This window comes from Cebus imitator, unplaced genomic scaffold, assembly GCF_001604975.1.
Source record: "Cebus imitator isolate Cc_AM_T3 unplaced genomic scaffold, Cebus_imitator-1.0 Scaffold316, whole genome shotgun sequence".
In the NCBI taxonomy this organism is placed as follows: domain Eukaryota; kingdom Metazoa; phylum Chordata; class Mammalia; order Primates; family Cebidae; genus Cebus; species Cebus imitator.
This window is the reverse complement of record NW_016107631.1, coordinates 1,836,643-1,846,327: the sequence shown is the minus strand read 5'-3', so window position 1 is coordinate 1,846,327 and position 9,685 is coordinate 1,836,643. Positions and strand designations below refer to the sequence as shown.

Below are 9,685 nucleotides of genomic sequence, written 5' to 3'. Positions count from 1 at the left end.
ATCCAGACTATCAACAAACTTACGTGCTCCTTCCTCATCCGCACTCGCTGCTTCTCCAGTCACTCGAACACTATGCATTTGGAATCTTTTCCTGAATCTCTGGAACCAGCCAGTGCTTGCTACAAATTCTTGACTGTAGTCTTCTCCAGCACGCTCCTTCAGAGTCTGAAATAGACTTCTCGCCTTCATCTGCACAGTAAAAAGACTTAATGGTGTCCATTTTTGAATTTGATCTTCCATTCTCCATTTCGTGGATGGGCCCGCTTCGTTGCTTTGTCATAACTGTTGATCGCGTGGGTGCAGAACCTTTGACAGCTTCACAAATTCTTTCTTTATCTTTCAAAATCGTGGACACAGTCGAGTGTGGTTACTTCGTATCACATGCGATCACATTCACTTTCTTTCCTCCTTCGTACTGCTTAATTACCTTCATTTTCATGTCGAGATCGATGGCCTTTCTTTCCTTCTTGGCAGGCTGAGGCATAGACAAAGACAATTTCCTCTTGGTAGACATCTTGGGAGGGGTTTGATGAAAAATATCCAAGACACAAAACACAAATTGCTGTACCGAGTCTGGGATAACAGTTGAAATGGTGCACGGGGAGATGGTAGTGCTGCTGGAAGCTGGTCCGCACTGTTGTACGCCCAGCTGGGCAACGCCTGCGCTGCCAGACGCGGAGCAGTCGTGGCTGGCGATTGTGGTCGTAAAGTCGAATGGTCGTAAGTTGCATAGGTCGTAAGTTGATCAATACCTGTATATGTTTCCCTCGGGGCAGGTCTGAGGTCTGTCCGAGGGAGGCTGTGAGAGGAGAGGAAGTACATGGCCTCTGCTCCTTATATGCTTCCCTCGGGGTAGGCCTCTGAGGTCTCCCTCTGCTCTGTGCAGAGGGGGACGAGCTCTGACCACCTGTAGGTCTGAGGCTTTTCTTCTGTGAACTGCCAAGTCCTCCCGCTTCTCCTCAGCCTCCAGTAGACCCTCAAACCTTCCCCTCGGCTCCTTCCTCTTCTCTCACTGTACAGGGAGCCCAGGATCCCTCTGCCTAAGAGCCGCTGCCCCCTCCGCTGTGGGTAGGTGAATGGGCCATGGGGAGAGGGACTCTGGGGCTGGACTGAACTGACCCTTGTTCTCCACTGGAGCCCTGGCTCAGGATGTGGTTTTCCAGCTGGAAATGCAGGAGCACGGGACTGTGCAGGAGTGTCTGTGCACCCTCATGCCTTGCTAATTCTCCTCCCTCCACCCTCCTACACCAATAACTCTGTTCATGACGACTGGTTCCAGGAAGGAGCCAAAGAATTCTGGGATGCTCCAGGGGCCACAAACAACCCAAACTGAAAAGTAGAGGACAGCCTGGCCCTATTTTCCCTCTTCAGGAATCCCCAGAGGAACAACTGCTCCCAGAGTCTCCTGGATGCCAGGGGAGGGGAGCAGCGGTTCATATTTCTTTCCGATGGAGAGAGGAGGTACCAAATACAGTTTAAAATCTCCCCAGTTCTCTCTGTGTGTGACGGGTGGGAAGCCAGCTCCAGGACTGACCACAGGGGAAAGTCAAAGGGGCTACAGGGCAGGGCTGGGACAGGGCCCCTGTCCTGGGAGGGAGTTGGGCATAACCCATGTGGGGGCTCAGGGGAGGAGCTAGACCAGAGCCTGAGCTTCCCCCAGGGCTGCACCCTGGACCTTCCTCCTTGATCCTGCGTGCCCCGCGTCTCCTCCGTAACCCTGACTCATACACCCAACACTCTCATCCTGTAGACCCTAGAGTCCAGCCACCTCTGAAACCTGACTTCATCTGTGTGCTGGGCCTATCAGCAGGGGACACCCCCTTATCATTTCCTGGATGTCAGCTGCCTCCACTTCCCTGAACCCCAGGACCACTCATTCCTGGTGTACACAATCACCCCAAGGCTCCAGGACCCTGGCACCAACCTCACTTGTCAGGTGAAGTTTCCCAGAGCTGGTGTGACTGCAGAGACGCCACACCTTCTAGCTGCACAGGGCCCTTGGTTCCACAAGCCCTGCCTGTGTTTCCAGCACCAGGCCCCTTACTAATAGGAGCTGGGGTGGTCCAGGGCTCCTCTGCCCCGTCATTCATTAGGGAACTTCCCAAGGAAGGAGACAGAGTCTCACACTCTCCCCTTTGCCTCTATCCCCCGAAAGGAGGAGATGCTCCTGGTGTGGTTGTTGTGCTCATTCATTAAACATCACCTCCCCCACCTCGGGGAACCCTTCTCCATCTCTCATGCCTCTTGGTTCCTCCGCCCGTCCTTCCTGAGTCCCAGCCCTGGCAGGACCAACCCTCCCAGGAACCTAGAAGCTGTAATGGCCAGGCAGTGCCTGCTTTCCTGGGTGTGAACAGTGGTATGGGAGGGAAAGGCTGTGGGCACAGAGCCCACAGCTGTGGTTTGGGGCCTCCCTGCTGCGTGCAGCCCCCACCGAAGACCCCATCTGGAAAGTAGATTGGCCACTCCTCAAGAGCCCTGATTGCTCTGGCAGCGTGAGGCAAAGGTCCCCTTTTGTGGTCAGTTATTTTTCTGATCTTACCCCTAGGCTTTCCTTTGGGGCCTCCTCTAGGGCCCTGTGACACCAAGGCTCTGTGACTCCCACCCTAAAGAGGCTCACACTGCAGCTGCTGCTGCCCCTGCTGTGGGCGGAAGAGTGGGCCTCGGGGAGAGGGGCTGTGGGGCTAAGCTGGGTTGACCCTTGTTTCCCCACAGGGGCCCTGGCTCAGGATATGAGATTCCGGCTGGAAGTGCCAGAGTCAGTGATGGTACAGGAGGGTCTCTGTGACTGTACACCACTCCATCTTCCACCCCCATGGGTCCCTGTATGACTCTAGCCCTGTCCACAGCTACTGTCCCAGAAAGGGGACGATTTCCATCAGGATCCTCAAGAGGCCAGAAGCAATCTAGGTGGAAAAGAGCAGGAGGAGACCCAGGGTTGATTCCACCTGCTTCAGACCCCAGGCCAGCACCTGCTTTCTGGATGTCAGAGATACACAGAGGGGAGACGCAGGGAGATCTATGTGAACTCTAATGACAGAAATGTTCTATGTGCATGTGACAGGTAGGGAATGAGGTCAAGAAAGGACACACGAATAGGGGTTCCCAGGGCAGTGAAGTTGACACTCAGGAAGGACCACTCAGGAAATCAAATTAACTGTCACACTGCCCAAGGAGGCAGCGCTCAGCTCATGCACAGAGAGAAGCAGCACACAGGTGCACACACTCTGCCTCTCCCTCACACACACGGTCACTGTCTCTCGCTCTGTTAAGACCTTCAATTAAAAGCTTCCATTAACATTTTAATATCATCCTTTCGATACAGCAGGTAGAAAATATAGTGAGACAAGTAAGGCTCCAACTTTGCCTTTTTGTGTTAGCTGTGATTCGTGTTTGCTCCTGTTTTGGATATCTACCAGTGCACGTCAAACCACCCAGACAGCGGGGAGTGTACTGAAAGTCGCCTCTGCCATTCAGTGCATAGATCTCTTGTAACTTCAGTGCGTAGCGTTAGAGCTCATTCTGACCAAAATGTCTTTCTCCGTAAACACCCCTACTGTGATCAAGGGAGTGCACTACCGAATTGCAGGGTCAACAGGAACTTCCTGAAATGACAGCTCGGTGAGTTCTTGTTCACTGGGTTGACTTTTTGTTCTTCATGATTGAAAAATAACTCAGTATACAGAATTTTAATAACCCATGTAATATCCCAAACACTTCTTAGAAATTGCAAAGTAGGCCGGGCGCGGTGGCTCAAGCCTGTAATCCCAGCACTTTGGGAGGCCGAGGCGGGTGGATCACCAGGTCAAGAGATCGAGACCATCCTGGTCAACATGGTGAAACCCCGTCTCTACTAAAAATACAAAAAATTAGCTGGGCATGGTGGCGCGTGCCTGTAATCCCAGCTACTCAGGAGGCTGAGACAGGAGAATTGCCTGAACCCAGGAGGTGGAGGTTGCGGTGAGCCGAGATCGCGCCATTGCACTCCAGCCTGGGTAACAAGAGCAAAACTCCGTCTCAAAAAAAAAAAAAAAAAATAGCAAAGTATTCTTGGCTGGGCATGGTGGCTCATGCCTATATTCCCAGCACTTTGGGAGGCTGAAGTGGGTGAATTACCTGAGGTTAGGAGTTCAAGACCAGCCTGATCAACATGGTGAAACCTTGTCTCTACTAAAAATACAAACATTGGCCGGGTGGGGTGGTGAACACCTGTAATCCCAGCTATTCCGGAGGCTAAGGCAGGAGAATAGCTTGAACCTGGGAGGCGGAGGTTGCAGTGAGCCGAGATTGTGCCACTGGACTCCAGCCTGGGTGACAGGGCAAGACTCTATCAAGAAGGAAAGAAAGAGAGAGAGAAAGAAGGAAGGAAGGAAAGAAGGAAGGAAGGAAAGAGAGAGAGAAGGAGCAAGGGAGGGAGGGAGGGAAGATTATACATTTATAAAACATTACACTGCTAATTTGGCTGGATCAACAACAATAAATCAGTACTAAGACCTTGACGCACTCAAGATTTTAAAAATAAAATTAAAACAGGAGAGCAACAAAGGACCACTCAGGAATGACTGTTCTTTGGATGAAGATATTCTCCAATATGCAGTGAATTTATAGCAACCCAAATTGTATACATTTACGTATTTGTAAATGTGTAAAACACCACTTGCTGCAAGCACTTTTGGTTTGTGTAGGTATCATTTGCCCTGTTGGTCCCAAATGAGCTGTTCATTCCCTTCAGACTCCAAATAGATAAGTGAAAGGCAGTTACCAAGTTCTAGCCTGATGAGAGGAGCCTCACAGGAGAAACCTGGTCTTCCTTTTCTGGGTATCGTCGGCAGTCGCCTGAATCGGTAGCTGAGGAAGGGGTTCAGCAGGGGTGTGAGGGGGACTCCCAAAGACAGAATTCATCCTTTCCCTTTGCAGCCTCTGCTCCCTCAAGGGCTTCTCATTTTTCCGTCTCTCCATCTCTGTCTTGTCTGTTGCATATTGAGTGGATTCAAGTGCCAAACAACCACGGTGAAAGTGAAAAACAGACACCCTCCAGGCACAGGAAAGGCAGCAGGATGGCAGTTATTGGAGGTAGAAATTTACCGCATTTAGTCCACTGTCCTCGGACACAGAAGACAAGCTGAAATCCACAGAGATTCCGAGCTTGGGCCTGGGATGGAGCTGTCTACATCATAGTAAAAAGCACAGAAAATGAGATTCTTTTCTCCTACACAAGGGCTCACCCATGGGCCGTGGTGACCCGTTTTGCAAGCACATCTTTTGCAAGTACGGCAGCGGTGAGCATGCTCTGGCTTTGCAGCCAGTGGGCTGGTTCCGGTTCTTGGTTTTGCCTCAAAAAAGAATTTGAGAGGGAGTCCGAAGTAAAAGTAAGCAAGAGAGTTAATTGCAAAGTGCAAATGCACCCTGACAGCTGATCAGAGCGGCCGCTCAAAGATGAGACAGCACTGACTGACGCTGGGGAAACCCCCTTTAGGGGAGTCTTTCATGATTACTCATGCAGGGGTGGGAAGGTGTGGCTCTTAAGCATGTCCTGGGTGGTCCCTTGGGCCTGCATGCACAGTGGCTGTACATGCTAGTGCATACGTCGCATGTCTCGTTAGCACTTTTAGTCTCCACCCAGGGGAGACTGTTGTACTGACCTGTGCTCAGCCCCCTGGGTGGAGACTATTGTAATGAGCATAAGTCAACCCAAGGTCACTAAGCATGGGTTTCTGCACCTGCGAGAATGTGGGGACTTTCCCTTCTGCCCTTCTACCTCCTCGCTCCAAGATGTTCTGACCGCGAGCCCAGGATATGGTTTGTGCACTGTCGGGCGGTTTGTTCTCTCCCTCTATTTGGCAAGTTTGTTTCCCTTTAAGGGAAGCCGTGACCCGCCTGTCTAACCTGCTTCCGCTTGGTACAGCAGCACTTGGGGCAGGTGTCGATCACTTCCTGGGGTGCAGCTGCACACTCTCCGTGTATTCTTTTGTAGCCTTTCCTTTGGGTACCACCCTGGGGTCAGTGATCCTGGTTCTCAGCTGGGACAACCGGCAAACACCACCAAGAGGTTAAGATGTCCTCATTGACCACAGAGCACCAGAAGTCTTTGGAAGGCAGCCGCATGACAGACGTCACCACAAAGTCTGCATGGAAGACCAGAAACCACATCATGACAACGCAGATAACACCACAGTCATCTCAGTGACCCAGACCCCATCTGCCACATCAGCCTCAGAGAAAGAGGAGAATGACAAAGAGTCATTATTGTCCTTTTCAGTCAGGAGGGGAGGATGCTTGGTGTCCTGGAGCCTGTGTCCTGATGGCCGCATGGCTTCCCTGACGCACCCTCGGGTGCAGACGGCAGGTGCATCTGCATAAGGGGGACACCCACAGACACCTGACACTGGCTGTGCAGGAATTCCAGGGAGAGCATAACAGGATCTGATGCACAATGCTTGGGTGTTTTAGCACCAGATGTGTAAGATCTGCTCACTAATGATTTCTAAACATCACTTGAACACTTTGTGCCTTTTCTTCGGGGTCTAAGGTGCATGCTGTCGTATGTGATAGGATCTGAGGCCCAGGCGGGGTTGGCTGGCACTGCAGCTCCTCCCTGCCTGCTGCATCACCAAGGCCAGGACACCTCATGCAACCACATTCATGGCTGAGCCAGAGTGGACCCGGAGCTCCTCTCTGTCCCCTCCATGCCACCGGCCAGTCAGAGGGTGGCGGCCACCAAGCAGACGCTGGAGCCCAGAGCGGCACGGCCTCTGGGAGTCTCACCCAATTTTTAAATTCCTGGTCCTGTTTTCCAGCTGCTTTTACCCTCTCAACAGGCTACTCTTTCCTTGCACCATGAAAATATTTCTCAGCAAGGCCATTTTGAATGGCTGCAGGGCATGCTGGTATAATCCTGAAGCCAAGTTTGTATGACCAGTGTCCTTGCTGGAGTTCCAACTTGTTCCTAAATTCACTGTTAGTAGTATGTACAAAAGTTCTCTGAAAAGGACTTTTGGAGGAAAAATACTTTATTCCAGTGATCAGTTTGCAAACCACAAAGGCTCCGTGTCCGGAGGGCAGTGGCATGATCATGGTTCACTGCAGCCTCAACCCTCCAGGCTCAGACAGTCCTCCCACCTCAGCCTCCCAAAAGGGTAGTACCACAAGTGTGCACTACCATGCTAATTGTTTTTTTCTGGTAGAGACAAAGTCTGCCTATGTTGTCCAGGCTGATCTCAAATTCGTGGACTCCAGCTGTCCTCCCACTTCAGCCTCCCTAAGTGCTGAGACTGTAGGCTTGAGCCACTGTGCCCAGCCAGTTCTTTCCATTAAAAAACTATATAGAGACAATTTTTCCCAGAAGCATATCATGGGATAGGCATAACTTTCAGAGCAGTTTATGTTCACAGATTGAGCAGAAGGTACAGAGATTTTCCATATAGCAGCTGCGTTCACACATGCATAGCCTCCCCTATTACCAGCATCTCCACCAGAGTGGTACATTTGTCATATTTTATGAACCTACATTAACACGTTATTAGCACTCAAAGTCCGTCGTTTATATCAGGGTTCACTACTTTGTATACACACCAGCATGAACAGCTTTTCCCTAGTCCCATTTGTAGATCTGTAATTAATTCCAGCAGTCAACTCGTGTGGGAAAGAAATGAACCTTGGCCAGAGAAAAACCTGGCCTTCTGGAGCACCTCATCCAAAACCCCATCTCCTCGGTCAGCAATAGCATCCAAAGCCCTGGGGGCAGGAGGCGGCCTGGGGAGCAGACCCAAGGAGCTCACAATCCCTTTCTGGAGCTCAGCTTTGTAGCTTCGTATCAAGAGAGCAGAACATCACAGTCCCTCCCAAAGCAAAGTCCTGCCTGGTGCAGCCAGAGTGGACACTAATGAACAGCCACTGCGCCCCATTTATCAGGCCTGGAGACCAAGTGAAATGCTAACCTGGAATCTTTGAGGAGCTGTGCACAAGGTGGAGGTTCTAACAGTGCCCTTACCCGCATCCTCGGGGCCCTGTCCAAGCAAACCCCAGCGCCTCAAACGCATCACACCTCTAGGGGGAGCCATAGAATTGCACAATGCATCAACCCTCATCTTTGTCTACAACCTCCTGGTAGGGGTAAGAAGTGGATAGAGAAGGTGAGAGGCAGGAGGCCTCAATCAGCTTCCAGAGATGAGAGTGGAATGGAAAAAAAAAAAAAAAATAGCCTTAACAATAGCAATAACATTACGAATAACCTCAGATAATAGCTACTTCCTGTAGTTGTCATTCCTGTTTGGTGAGATTGTAAATCTTTGTTTTGGGTTTTCTTCTTTTTTTTTTCCCCCCCCCCGAGGGAGTTTAGCCCTTGTTGCCCAGGCTGGAGTGCAATGGCGCGATCTCGGCTCACTGCAACCTCCAACTCTCGGGTTCAAGCAATTCTGTCGCCTCAGCCTCCCAAGTAGCTGAAATTACAGGTGCCTGCCACCATGCTCAGCTAATTTTTGTGTTTTTAGTAGAGGTGGGGGTTTCCCCATCTTGGCCCGGCTGGTCTGGAACTCCCGACCTCAGGTGATCCAGCCGCCTCAACCTCCCAAAGTGCTGGGATTACAGGTGTGAGCCACCATGCCTGGCAAGATTGTAAATCTTGACATAGGTTAGTCTCTGGGTGACAGGGTGGGAGTCAGGTGTCAGGAAGCATTTGGGGGTCAAAGAGGATGGAGGAGATTGGTGCAGGGATCCCTGCAACTCTCTGGGTGAGTAGCAGAGGGCGCCCTGACCAGGGCAGGGAATGTTGGATACTTGGACATAAGGGGGCGTCATGGTGCCTTGGGAAGTCCACCGACTGTGCCTCAGAAGGGAAATTACTTGATCTCTGTGTGCCTCAATGTCCTCATCTGCAAAGTGGACATCAGCTCCTACCTTTATGAGCCTGAGAACAAAAGCCAGGCAGAATAAATGAACAACCACAGGAACAATAACAAACAAGGACAAGAGCCAAAAGCAAACAGAGATGAGCCCCTCTATCATCAGACCCCGAAATCCAGCCACAGTGAAAGCCAGGTCTACCCCTCAGATTTCCCAAACAACAGAAATCAAAGCTTTTTTTCATTAAAAGCAAAAAAAAAAAAAAAAAAAAAAGCCATAACATTTTGGCTGGGTGTGGTGGCTCATACCTGTAATCCCAGCACTTTGGGAGGCCAAGGCAGGTAGATCACAAGGTCAGGAGTTTGAGACCAGCCTGACCAATATGGTGAAACCCTGTCTCCACTAAAAATACAAAAGTTAGCCAGGCTTGATGGCGGGTGCCTGTAGTCCCAGCTACTTGGGAGGCTGAGGCAGGAGAAGTGCTTGAACCTGGGAGGTGGAGGTTGCAGTAAGTGGAGATTGTGCCATTGCACTCCAGCCTGGGTGACACACACACACACACACAAAAAGAATTAGCTGGGTGTGGTGACCTGTGTCTGTAGTCCCAGCTACTCGGGAGGCTGAAGTGTGGGGAGAGCTTGAGCCCAGGAGGTTGAGGCTGTAGTGAGCTATGTTCACGCCACTGCACTCCACCCTGGGTGACACAGTGAGACCCTGTCTCAAACAGAACAAAACCAATCCCTTCCCTGAGAGCAGGCCTACTCCCTATGACAGGCAGATGATCACCCACATAGCCTGACCTGGAAGGCCGCGGCTGCCCTCAAGGGGGCTATCCCCACTTAACACC

The 9,685-nt window shown here is 51.1% G+C and overlaps 1 pseudogene; it reads left to right on the top strand.

The window, feature by feature from the left end:
• Nucleotides 1-605: 605 nt before the first annotated feature.
• Nucleotides 606-2,047, top strand: LOC108286274 (annotated as a pseudogene).
• Nucleotides 2,048-9,685: the final 7,638 nt, after the last annotated feature.